General features: G+C 36.4%; 1 protein-coding gene across 1 annotated transcript in view; it reads left to right on the forward strand.

Moving 5' to 3' along the window:
- The first annotated feature begins 79 nt into the window (after positions 1-79).
- The window catches only part of AFF4 (ALF transcription elongation factor 4), a 54,208-nt gene continuing 40,552 nt past the window's right edge, over positions 80-13,735 (forward strand). Inside the window, exon 1 of the mRNA XM_007431890.4 lies at positions 80-393. The gene's annotated coding sequence lies outside the window, so the exon portion shown is untranslated. The remainder of the gene's footprint in view (positions 394-13,735) is intronic.

Genomic DNA, 13,735 nt, shown 5'->3' on the forward strand with positions numbered 1-13,735 from the left:
CGCCCCTCGGCCGCCGGATGGGGCGGGGGTGTTGACGCTGGGGCTGCTGGGTAGTCCTCTCCAGGGAGAGGGAGGGGGAGGGGGAGGGGCAGAGAGAGGGAGAGGGAGAGGAGGAAGGAGAAAGCGGCAGGGACCGCCAGGGCCTTGACATCGCCGCCCACCCGCTTCGGTCCCGTCTTAGCCCAGCAGCCGTCGACATGGAGTGGCGCTGGAGATGCTACTCCGCCGCCGTGCCTTCCTTTGGGCGGTGATCCACCGTGGCCCGCCCTTCCCCTTCTCTCGTCAGTGGCTCCTGCCGCCGCCGCCGTTCCTGGGGCCTTTCCGGCCCTTTGTGCCCCCGCGCGGCAGCGGCCCCCGAGAAATGGTTGGGGTGTAACGGAATAGTCAGCGGAGGTGAGTGACGGGTGGCTCGGGGAGGTGGGCCCGTCGAAAAGGCCTTTGGGCTGGGCGGGGCGCGGCGAGGCACAGATAAGCAATTCAGAGCAAGGTAGGCCCCGTCTCACTCGGTGGTGGCCGGACCGCTTGCCCATTCTCCCAAGTGGCACAGTCGCCTCCCAAGGTGCCTTTGTATTCCTGTCCTCCTTCCCGTGCTGCGGGGGCTCGAGTCGCCGCTTCTGGTTCCAACTTGGATTTCTCTCTCTCTCTTCCCCCCCCCCCTTCCCTCCTCCTCCCACGCCCTGGATTTCCCATCACTTCGCTTTCTAAACTCTGGAGCGTCTTTTCCCCGGATCCCTCCTTATTCGTCACACGCCGAGCGCGGTATTTTTCTGAGACGTTGTCTGAAGGTTTGAGCTTATGGAGATCTAGAGGCTCGTGTTACAAAACGGACAGACACGGGTTATATATGAGTCATGTGTGTGTAATAAATGCATACACACGCCAGACAAGTTTAGGTGTTTCTCTGCTTTTCACATATTAAGATAGGATGGCATCCTTTTCCTTTTCAGAAGTGTCAGCAAAATCGACTGAGATAAATATACAGATAAGCTTTTGACGATTGGGCCAAGTCATCTTCCTTATCTCTCTTGCTCTAGTTGGGTTTAATCTGAATCTAGTGTTTGACGTCATTGCTTTGTTCCTTTTACTTTGCTATATATGTTTTAAACACTGAGCATCTGAAGTCTCATTCAAATTTATTATACTTCTAAAAATACATCCTGCTTTTCATCATAAAAGCTCCCTCACAGTATGCAGTATTTTAACACACCAATGACAGAACCAAAACTAAAGAAATCTACACTGGTATTTAGGGATGTCATTGCTCAAAATGCTTGGTGGATAAGAAATGATTCCCCTTGGAGCTAAACTAAGCAGTGGTGTCACCAGCCTCATTTCCAGAGGAAAGGATGTTCTACAAACTTAGTGCCAGTACTGATTAAGATTTATTGCAAGTTTGGAGGCCCAGGCTGTATATGCTGGCTCTTCCAAACAATTGGTTTTTCTAGCCTTGGCATGATCCCTGCTTGTATCATTCTAATGATGAGATCATGGAGAAATTATCCCAGAAACCTTTGTATCCAGGTCTTGTTTTTTGCCTCTATCCCAGAAAGTTTGCCTATTCCTCAGTAATCCACTACATTTCCTCAATCTTACCAACCGCAATACATTTTATGATGTTTCTCTTTTCTGTTGGGGAAGGTCCTTCTATGAAGTTTTAATTTATCACCATACCATTAATTAAATTTGATTTATTCTCTGTTATTCTACTTTGATGAATACTTAAGTAGCTAACAATTTTTAAACAAAAACAGAAAAGAGACTCTAAAGTTAAAAACAAAAATAAACTTCAGTACTATTAATTAACAGTTAAAGCTTGGTAAATGAGATGCTTCTTTACAGATTTTCCAAATAAAATTTTTTAGAGGGATCTATTTTTGCTATTCCTTTGCCAGTCCAAAGTGTATCACATTGTATATTTTTGCCACTCCCCACTAATCCTTGCCATATCATTTTAGCTTTGCTTGGAGTTCATGTGCTCAGTAGATCAACAGCTAGCAAGCTTCCAAAGGACTTGTGTTTATGGAATTTGTGAAGGATGTGTATATGAAGGCTTTCTTAAACACTTCCAGACTTGCATATCTCAGATGGAATGGGGATGGGCTCTATAGACAAGCAACAAAAACAATTATTGACTGGTCTGCAAATACATTCACTGCCTACTACAATTGTGTGGAACATTGTATTATACAAGGATTGCAGTGACAAAATGCAAACATCCAAGAAATAACTCAGGTATATATAATTTCACATCTTTAGGCAAAATAATATAGGAATAGTTCAAAGTTTTTGTTCAAAGCCATTTAGGCCAGGGTTCTGTACATGAAAGAAGCATGTTGAGTTGGGCTTGGTGCCAGATAATTAACCAGTGCTCTATAAGGCTCAATTTTATATGGCCTCATGTTGCCGAACCAGTTTCCACCCTCACAGCTGCATTTTGCACAAGCTGCTCTCTCCAAATTGGTTGCAAGGCAGCTCCACATGAAAGTGTTTTATAGTAATTTAACCAAGAAGTTAGCAGAGCATGGATCACTGTGATGGACTAATCCTGCCTAAGAGTATCGATAACTGAAGTAACAGTTGCAATTAAAAATAGGTGTTCTGTACCACTAAGGGTTTTGGCATCTCAAGTGACAGGTAAACTAAGTACTATGCATGAATTGTGTACCTACTTTAGAGGAAATTCATCTAGAATTCATCTAGACCAGACCATTCCCTTGATTTGTGGACTTTCACGATTAATCTGAGCTGCATAAATTGCTTGGATTTCCTTTTTCAGTATACTGTATCACAGAATAGAAGTTGGCTTAGAAGTAAATTCATTGGCTAGATTCTATGAAATTGTGCATTAATCATAGATTATAATATAAACGGATAATGCTATTAACATAGCATTAATGGTCTGAATTACTGGTATGCCTTGCATGAATTTTGGTGGTAGGCAATATTGTGCCATCCAGATGTTTTGAATTACAACTCTCATAAGATTCAGTTAGCATGAACAATATTTTCAGCTAGAATTCTCATAATTCCAGAACTTCTGGAGGGTACCACATAATTTGTTTTGCCACTGCACTGATTGTGAAATGTGATGATAAATTTCTAAGCTTTAGGACAAGATTACCTCATTGCTGATCATGTATTTGTTAGCTTTTGTCCCAGTTTTTGGACCAAAGGTATGTTCCCTCCTACACTCTGTGATGGAGGTGGATGGAATCACTAACTCCCAACCTATTTTATATACTGGCAGGTTAGAGAGGTTTTTAAGGGGTGGAATCAATGTCTTATGCCTTATAGACTTACAGCACCATAGCAACTCTTAAAAACCTACCTCCTTTCCAAATCAGGATAGAAAAAGAAAGTGTAGTCCACACATTGGAAAGTGTTGCCTACATATGCTTTAGCCTGTTTTTAAAAGAAAGACAATACTGAATATACCATGATGACATAATTGACCAGACTGCCAGGATGAAAATCCAAAGTAGTAGTTCTGTATAAGTAATTCTTACTAGATTATAGTGCTTAGACAATAGACTAAAATTCTGTTATTTTTTTTTAGTATTGGTCATGTTGGCTAGTGATTGTTGAAGTTGTAGCCCAAGAAAATAAACCTAGGAACAACTATGATAGAGTAGCCATAAATTGTTTGCTAACATTCATTTCTTAAGAATCAGGAACACTCTTGTAATAGGAACAAAGTTGGTATTCACCGGTATCTCTTGATGGGCAATACAATGTTCCTCTCAATATTAAATAAGTAATGTTCAAATATTTTAAGCTGTTCATCATACTTTTCTAATCTTTTTTGGGCTCTTATCCAAGCTCTTGTTTTACAAATTTTAAAATTTAGATATATTCAATACCTTTTTCTTAATGTATGCATGTATTTTGCATATTTCCCAATAAATATGTCATCCAAAGTTTATTTTCCTTATATGGTATGTTTAGGGTTCACCATCTCCAAATAGAGGCATTTTTTAAAGTTTTCAGCTGCATTAAAATATTTGGGGAAGTATGAATTTTGGATCATATAAGTGTACTGTTTTCTATCACAGGAATTAGGAAGTGTGTTTTCTGGAAATTTTATCAGCATGTTATATATGCTCTCACAGAATGTCTGCTCTGAGCATGAGGCCAGTCATAGAACACCCACTTATCGGGAGTTGGCTGTGGAAGCTTCTTCTTCTGTCCAGGATGCTCTCTTCCCCAGCTTAGCTTTCCTTTGTGAGTGGGTGGGGGTGTTCTTAGTTAGATATGTACACTCCTAACCAAAGCACTACATTGTAGTCAAACCAAAATCTTCTTGTGACATTATTCACACAGACTTTGTATAAATAATTGCTCTTAATAACTATATATTGTTATTTTTATAACTTTGCGGTATATGAGTAATTCACAGGTATTTTCCATGTAATGAAAGTTATTGTTGAAGACAGTAATGGCACTGCCATACAAAAGTATTAATAATATTTTGATAAACCATTCCAATAAATATTGAAGTAATCTCCCATATATAAAATGCATTTTAACAAGAACTAGTTAGACAAAAAAGATGTATGCATGGAATTGAACGAGGATGTTTCCATATTTTAAAAGCTATAAACCACTTTTATATCATTCTCTAGAAAATTTAAATGTTTCTTTTATGTATGAAAGCATATGTGCCGATGAACACCAAATAAGAATAATTAACAGTTAACTAGTTTTAAATATAATATACAGGATTCTATATATTGTATAAAGTAGTATTTTCCTGGGTCCAGATTAGGTTGCAGTATTGTAAATAAAAAAGATCAACATAGTGTTGAAGTGGAATGGTTTTGTTTTCCATACCTAAGACATATCTGTGTAAATGGTGTTTGAATGTCAAATCTCTGTTTGACATTCTGAAGATGTTTTCCTCAAGGTCACAATGGCCTTTTTAATTTCCAGTTTTGTTTTGCCTATAACTGTAGTTGGAATTATAATTGGCTAGATGTTCTCTCCTTGTATAATTGAATCTCTCTGAGTCAGGAATGTTTTCTTTGGCACAATCTTTAGATGCAATATCTCCCAAACTACAGACTTAGAAATGTCTGTATTAAAAACAAATTATTCCTCTTTGTGCATATGACAATACTGATTTGGAGGGTTGGAGAGGTGATATCCAAACGTTTTAGAAGGATGCACATAGAGGTATATGAAATATTGGTAGACATACTTATAGTACATTACCATAAAGGGAAAAATAAGAAGAGAGACTGAGGTTAGTGGGATTAATGTAGAATTATCACCACACCATGATCTGTCTGTTGGGATGTATGGTATAGGAAAGAACAACCCAGGCCCATCATACTGTTCACTTTCAGGGTAAGTATAGCTTTTTAAAATAACTTTTATTTAAAATTTTAATTTCAATAGTAAAAGCAAATACAAACTAAACTCAGAGAAAGAAAGAAAAAATAAAAAGTGCAAGGAAAGAAAAAGAGTAAGAAAAAGAAAAGAAATAAAGAAGTGACTTCTGATCTTTATCATGACAATTATAAACAAACTTAATAACTCTTCACTCCCTATCAAGGTTACAAACATATATCTCTTCTTCCCATAACCTGTCCTTTATCTATATGCAAATCTATAAATCATCAACCTCTTTTGTAAATCCAATAAAAAACCACTGTCTAGGTCATTCTCTTGTCATACAAATCTTTTGTATTTCCACTTTAATTTTCAAAGCTTTAACTAACTTCTTTTGTATATCCAGTAGAAAGTACTTATCCAGGTCATTTTCTTGGCTTGTCATTTGTATTTCTATTTTAGTTGTCTTCTCTGTCTTGTAATCCATGTTTTTTTTAATTACTCAATATTTCTGATTCTAATATTTCTACATCAGGCAAGATTTGTTTCACATCTGTTATTCCTTCATTAATGTCTTTTGGACATAGTCTATCCATAGAATCAGACATCATTGCCAACATTGTAGCTGCTAATTTCTGACTCCATTCTTCAAAAATCTCCTGGAGTGTTTCAAATGTCATAATGTTTTGTGTCAATTTGTAAATTCCAGTACTAACCAAAAACAAGAGGCAAGCTATCACTTTTTTTTCCTCTTCCTTTTCTGCCTGGAATCTGTAGTCCCCCTTAGTGTCCAATTTCTGTTATAAAATCTCTGTTATGACTTAGGATAGACCAAAAATTTAGTTCCCACAAAAAGCTGTTTGTTTATATAATTATTTCCAAAATCTTATAGTAAATGACCTAATATTCCAAATTTGTCTGGTCCCTTAATTCGTTTATAACTTTCTTGGATCAAAATCTTATTAAGCTTTTTGCCGTTTATTTCCCATTCCTTACATTCTTAAGGTTATAGTTAATTTTTCTTTTGTTCAAGAATGAAGGTAAACTCACCAGGTGGCTTTTCAAACTTGTCATTCTGAAGATCTCTAATAGCCCTAAGATAATAGTTAAATAGGCAATTTCCGAAAGTGATTAGAAAGTGAGGTTAGCTAACCCAATGACCTTTAAAAGGCTCCACCGTGGTTCTGAGCATGATGGCTTCCCTTCATCTCCCAGTGCTGAAACCTGTGGAAGACCACTGTCCTGTGGTCTCCTCAAGAGGAGCAGCTGTCTGGAGCACATGTGGGTAATCTTTAGTTCTCTCCTTATCTGGAGAGGTTTTGTAGAACTGGTCTACTCGCCGGTTCTTTGGTCTTTGCCATGGTCATGGTGTCTGCTCTTTCAGAGGTGTGTTAGTTCTCCATACTTCCCCCAGAAGTCTCCTCAGGGTAAGCTTAGTTATGCAAATCATAGAAATGAAAATAGTAAGACAAAGAAATTAAAGGCATGAGTTTAAAAAAAAGAAAACATAAAAGTGTACACCACAGTCACTATTCCTCTCATGTTCTTGCAAAACATCTTTGCTACCATGAAACATGCATTCATCACTTCAGTTGTTGCCTTTCATTGTTTAAACTTCTCACTTAATTTCTTACCTACCTTTTTGAGGATCTCATCAACCCTATCCAACCACAGCTTTCCTCTCAACCTATGCACCGTGCCACATTCATTCAATATCCGTTTATTTTTGGCCATATCTCTTTTTGTTTTACCATACAACATTTTAAAATCTTCATTCCCACTGCATTCAGTTATGTTTTTCCTGATATACTTAGTTCTCACTTCCATATAACAAGTAGGGCAGAAGCATGGTTTTATATACAGCTATTTTGTGCTTCTTTTTAATGAACACTCATTTCTTGCAACAGACCACATATAGCCCACTACCTTTGTATCAGCATTTGCATGTCTTAAAATTTCTCCATCAATTTCTCCAGTCTAACAAAATACATAGTCTTCAACAGCACTGCTTTCTCACTATTCATAATTTGCATTTGTTCATTGCAGTTTCCATTTCAAACACAACTACTTGTTATTTGAAAGCTTGGTTTTTCGATCCATGCTCATTATTGCATCATATAGTCTAACATTCATTGCAGTTCATTCAGATTCTCAGCCAACAGCATAGTATCATCTGCATAGAAAAGTACACATACATTCAAATTCCCAGCCAACACACATTGACCATTCTTTATATATTTATCCATAGATACAATAAACAATCGAAGAGACATCACACACTTTTGTCTTAATCCTGGTCCCCATTGAACCATTTGCTAAGCAATGGATGTTCATACAGTTTACTTCAATCATATATTGCTGTTAACCAAACTTAGTTGCAAAACATTCACATTTATTCAGTTTATCATACACTTTTTCTAAACCGATAGATAACTTTGTTTCTCAGATTCTTATTCATTCTCAGTGATATGTTGAAGAATAAAACCTCATATATGTACCCTGTACTCCCATAAACCTACACTGCACTTCTCAAACTTTGCTGGTTTTGATTTCTTGTACCCTTTTGGTCAGAATTCTGCATACGCTTTCCAGGTTCATTTAGCAGCAAATCCCCTTTAATTTTTGCCTGAACATTTGCTACCTTTTTCCTTGTAGTGAGGATCAGTGCTAGTGTTCTTCCAGTCAACAGGCATAGATGCTATTTAGACACACATTAAAGTAGCTGCATAGTTCCTACTTAAACAAGCCACATCCATATTTTAACATTTCTCCAGGTACACCACCTACAGCTGCAGCCTTAGAATTTGCAACGTGCTTATATCATTTATAAATTCATTTTCATCCATTTTTCTTGGATCATTTATACTATTCTTTTAAAATGTATTCTTTAATATATCACCATCATTCTCATACAAATCCATCAATATTTCTTCCAGCTTTCTCTTGCTTCAGTTTTACTGGAAATCATTTCCCCACATTTATTTTTAATTCCATTCACTCTGCTGGAATTTCCTTTTTTAGCCCTCTTGGCCCACTTTCAAAACAACTTTGTATTTCCTTTAAATTTATTCTGCATTTTCTCTGCTTCTTTCTATCTTAATCTTTACTTGCTTTCTTTTGCTACACTCTTTGCAACTTACTTCTTCTCTATATACAGTTGTAAATATAATTATATTATCATGTTTTGAATAGTAATTTTATGTGTTTCTTTCTTCATCCACAACCTCTTTCATCATTCTTCCTTTTCATTCACTCCAATTCATTTTATTCTATTCCAAGCAGCTTCCATACTCATTCTGTGTATCCTCTTTCCATTCATTCTGTTAGAAAGGGTAATTTATCTTCCAATGCTTGTTTATATAGTACTTGTACTTTCTCTTCCTGCAGTTCTTTTTTCTTCCTACTTCTTTCACTTTTTTCTTTAATTCTTTCACATGATTCACTCTTAAAACTACCAAACAATGGTCTATCCTATCCCACAACTTTGTATCTTTTAGTACTTCTCTCTTTTATCATAAACATTCAAATCAATCATGGTGTTATATTTGCATTCATCCCTTTTGCCATGTACATGGATGAATAGACAAACTTAAACTGCATGCTCAAAACAGACATTTTCTAGGCAGATACTCACCAAGAAGTCATTCTCATTCATTCATTAGGTCTCCAAATGGTCCAATAACTTTTTTCTGTACTTTCTCATGTTATTTCTATCCATTCATTTCATTTATCAGAATAATTTTCCCCTGTATCTCATTCATTTAGAATATTGCATAGTTTTTCCTAAAACTCATCTCTGGTTCTTCCATTATCACCATTCACTGGAGTATAACGTGATTATCACTAACCTGTGGATTCCTACCCACAAAAAAACACGTAGCATTGATTCATAGTTTTAGTCCTTTCATTCATAATTAAATTTACACCTTCACTTTCCTGTATATGGTCATCAATTCTCCATAAGACCAGATGACCTTCATTCAGATCTGTTACTTCCTTCCCCTGTTTTTACCTTCACAGACACAGCACACTTTTTTCCCTTCTTTCATATGATTCGATAATTCATGTGTTTTACTATTAACTTCTCCTTCATTTCAAGTTGCGCTCTTCCAGTCAATTTTGGCACATTGTGGCTGGTATGCCACAAGCAAATCCAAAACCCAGTTTTATCCCAAGCATGCTTATACTACTATATGCAAAATAGGAATTCTATGCTAGAGACTGCCTTATAAGCCAACATGCTATTGCTCATATAGGTTGTGAATGGAAGAGCATTAGACAGAAAACATTTAAACACTAAATTGCAGATTTTAAACCAGTACAAAATATAAACTAATGAGATGTGGAAAAGGGTCATGTCTAAGTGGAGCTTCTGTTTTTTATTTGGTAAGTAGTCATATTAGGTTTCTGCATCTTGATTTATTAGTCTTCAATGATTAAAAGCTTGTAATTATGATATAATATTACTGTATTTTTAGATGAGAGAACATGTTGTATTTAGATCTTTTACCCAGCTTCATTTACTAAATGTAGACCACTTGTTCTTTGCATCAGGTTCTATAATACATTATTCCATAAATTGTTTATCACTAACTACATTGTAGAAGGGAAAACATTGGTAGGTTATTGTATTAATGATAGGATTGGTTTCGTCAGGGCTACAGTTTGGATCTAGGGTTGTTTGCCACAGAAGAGTACTTTTGTAGGACTTCCAGGGGAGGAATGGTGAATTGAAGACGGCTTTGCGAAAGTGGAGCTGACAGCTGCAGCAAAGACCAAGGAACCGGTGAGTAGACCAATTCCTTGGAACCTCTCCGGATAAGGAGAGGATGGGAGATCACCCACATGTGCTCCAGACAGCTGCTCCCCATGAGGAGACTGCAGGATAGTGGTTTTCTGCATATTTGATCACCGGGAGATGGGATTAGCCATCTTGCTCCCAACTGCCATAGAGACTTTTAAAGGACACCAAGTTTGCAAATCTCACTTTCTAACTGCTTTTGGAAATTGCTCATTAACTACTTCTAAGCTATTAGAGACCTTCAGAATGACAAGTTTGAAAACGCCAGGTGAGTCTGCCTTTAATCATGAAGGCAGAACAAAATAAAACTTTAATTATAACCTTAAGAATTTAAAGAATCTGAAATAAACAACAAAAAGCTAAGTAAGATTTTGTTTATAGAAAGTTATAAATGGACTAGGGCAAGGGTTCCCAACCCCCAGGGGGTGCAAGATGGAATTTCAGGGGGTGCGACACTTTTATGCACTGAGTTAAAAGCTTATTTTTTTAATTTCAGTTTGTTTACCCGCACTAGAAATTAGACTTCTTCATCTTCAAATGTGATATTACTTTTGTAGGGGGTGTGAAAATTAATCAAACATTTCCTAGAGGTGTGGGGCATAGCAAAGGTTGGGAACCACTGGACTAGGGGTTTAGATAAAACTGGAATATTGAAACTTTTACAATACGATTGTGGAATTAATTATAAAGAACAAACAGCTTCTTGTGGGAAATAGATCCTGTTTGGGTTTTTATAAGACATAACAGATAAATAAAGTCATGATTTCCGAAACTGGACACTAGAGGGGACTAAGGATTTTAGGTAGAGGAAAGATATACAGGCTTGCAAGATGGTTATGATAATAAAAATATTGAACAAGACTTTTGAAGAATGGAATCAGAAAATAGCCACAATATCAACAATGTCAGTAAAGATGTCTGCTTCTATGGATAGACTATATTCAAAAGATGTTATTGAAGAAATGTTAGATGAAGAACAAATTTTATCAGACAAAACAGAGATGGTATCAAAAGTGGATTTAGAATTGACAGGCCAAAAGAATGATTTAGAAAAGGATGTTTCATTGAATTTACAAAAGAAACTGGCTGAGGAAATACAAATGACAGAGTGACCTGGATAATGTTTTCCTACTGGATTTACGAAAGAGGCTTGTTAAAGCCTTGAAAAACTCTGTGCGATGGGACAAAGAAGAAATGAAGAGAAATCAAATCCTATGACAATATTTGAACTATCTAAGGATTAAGACTGTTAGAAGTAAAAGGAAGGAATATAAAGTTGGTTTATCAAGTTTAAAATAAGGTATGTTGCTATTTCTGGCTTCCCTTTTTGGACTTTCTGCTGACACTAGGACTGAAAAGTTTATGTTTTATGGATTTGTTTATATATAAGAGATGGGATATGGGATGAAGAGATAAATGTTTGTAACTTCAGAGAGGGTAAAGAATTACTAAATTTGTTTATATTTGTGATGAAGATTGGAAGTCACTTCTTTATATATTTCTTTTCACTTTATTACATTCTTTTCCTATCCTTTTTTTCTTTTTCTTTGCACTTTTTACTCTATTCTTTTTTCTTTAAGTTTAGTTTATATTAGATTTTACTATTATAATCAAAATTCTTAGTAAAAAATATATGTATATGAGTACTTTTGTACAAATATGGTAAAATTTAAGAAGTGGATTTTCAAATGCAGCTTTAACTATGATTGAAGGCTTTCAGATTTAGTCGGTGGATGTAGTTGATATAATTTTTATTATGTGGACATAATTTTCTCTTATTTGATGAATCTGAAACGTGAAGAGATTAAGTTAATAACTTACCAGTATGTAGAAGAAGCTGTGGGACAAGAAATGTTGCCTCAGTTCATAAAGAGAAAAAAATGTTCCCTTAACACTGTCAGAACATACTGTAGGAAAGGAGCTGTACTATGTAATACACCATATAAACTTCCTATACTGCATTGTAGTATGTTCTGTAACTGGAAACATTTGATTTGTGTTGCCCATATATTTTGATTCATGTCATCTGCTATAATTGTTGAAATAGTTGCTTCAGCATCTGAACTGTTTGTTGAAAAATGTATGCTTCGGTGACATGTCATTGTCTTCTGCTACTGGTACTCTCAAGCACATGGGTGTTGTTTGCCTTTTTCAGCCAGAATGCAGTGAGTGAAAAGAGCAAGAAAAAAGGTGGAGAGAAAAAAGGGGAATTGATTAATAATGGGAAATGATAAAATATAACGAGGAAAAAAGACATAAGGGGAGAGCAAGGTTGTATAATGGAGCTATACAATGGAGAAGAGGGTGTTCAGAGTTCTTTGGAATCAGGAAGTACACATAGTTCTTCCTGAATAGCAGTGCCTTGAGCAATGGTTTGTCTCCATCAACATTCCTGCAGGGAGGAAGGGGCAAGCTAGTAAGAGGAATAGGGAGCAAGGACTCAGGAGTCTATAGCAATGAAACCAGTATTAAGAAGATTGCTGCATCCTTGCTTGCCCATAATTTGCAATTTATAAACTGTTTGAGAGGGAGTAAGGAGATCACTGTAGGGAAGGCAGCTGGATCTTGGCCAACTACAATATTGGTTAGTTCAGAATAAGTAATTTTTGCTTATCAACCATGAGTTAATGGACATATATACTCAGAACAAGCTTGCATTGAATTGTAAGTCTCCCTTCCCATGGATGAAGGTTCATGTAGGTTTTTATGTACTTATTACCTGCTAGGAACTGCAAAAACAGAGAACTTGCCAAAAGGCTACTAGGCCTGCTGATTTTGGGGGACTTACAAACTAGTGCTGGCTACACCCCACCCCACACTTATTTTCAATCTGGCTCTTTGAACTATTTGTTTTTGCAGTATTCCAGAATTTGCATAGAACTCAGAAAATACTAATGAAGCAGCTAATAGTCTGGACTGAATAAGAGAAAGAATAAGAGGGGAAGAAAATTTGAGAGTTGATTTGTATAGTGCTAGCAGTGACATGGGAGTTTACAGGTCACATAAATCAAATTCTGTGAATGTGCACTCTAGGCTAGATTGTAGAAGGGAAGGGAAGTAAAAGACAGTAACAGGAGACGAATCCTCAGCAAATGTAGCTATATGAATTTTAGTTTAATTTTACTTGGGAATATGTAAAGTTTAAAGAAACATTGCACGTGAGCAAAGGTGTTGGGAATATCAGATGCCAACAGAGGAGTGTAAGTGGTCATTAACCAAAGAGGTAACACAATGCAGTTGTGATTGTTGTTTAAGGTTTTAGCTTATGCCCATGTGACATAATGTGTTATTTTGGGACACGGTTCAGAAAGTCTGAGCACAATTTGAATTATTAAAAAAATATTATTTTTTTACCTTTCAACATTCTGTAAGGCAAGAAGGAAAAGAGAATACAGCATCCAAGAACAATGAGATGTTGACTCCTTTATATCCCTATTCAAAAAGGATTTACGTTGGAGCCATGTTAGCCAAGACAAAAGGGAATGTATCTGTAACTCAATATCTTCTTTACTACATAGTTCCTATTATTGTAGAAATATCCTAGTCTATTACACCTGAGATCTCTCCATGGCTCCACTTGTATTGACCTGACTTCATTATAGA

The sequence above is a fragment of the Python bivittatus genome, unplaced genomic scaffold, assembly GCF_059951505.1.
Source record: "Python bivittatus isolate LINGU-HERP-01145 unplaced genomic scaffold, Pbiv_v1 ctg000080_np1212, whole genome shotgun sequence".
Classification (NCBI taxonomy): Eukaryota; Metazoa; Chordata; class Lepidosauria; order Squamata; family Pythonidae; genus Python; species Python bivittatus.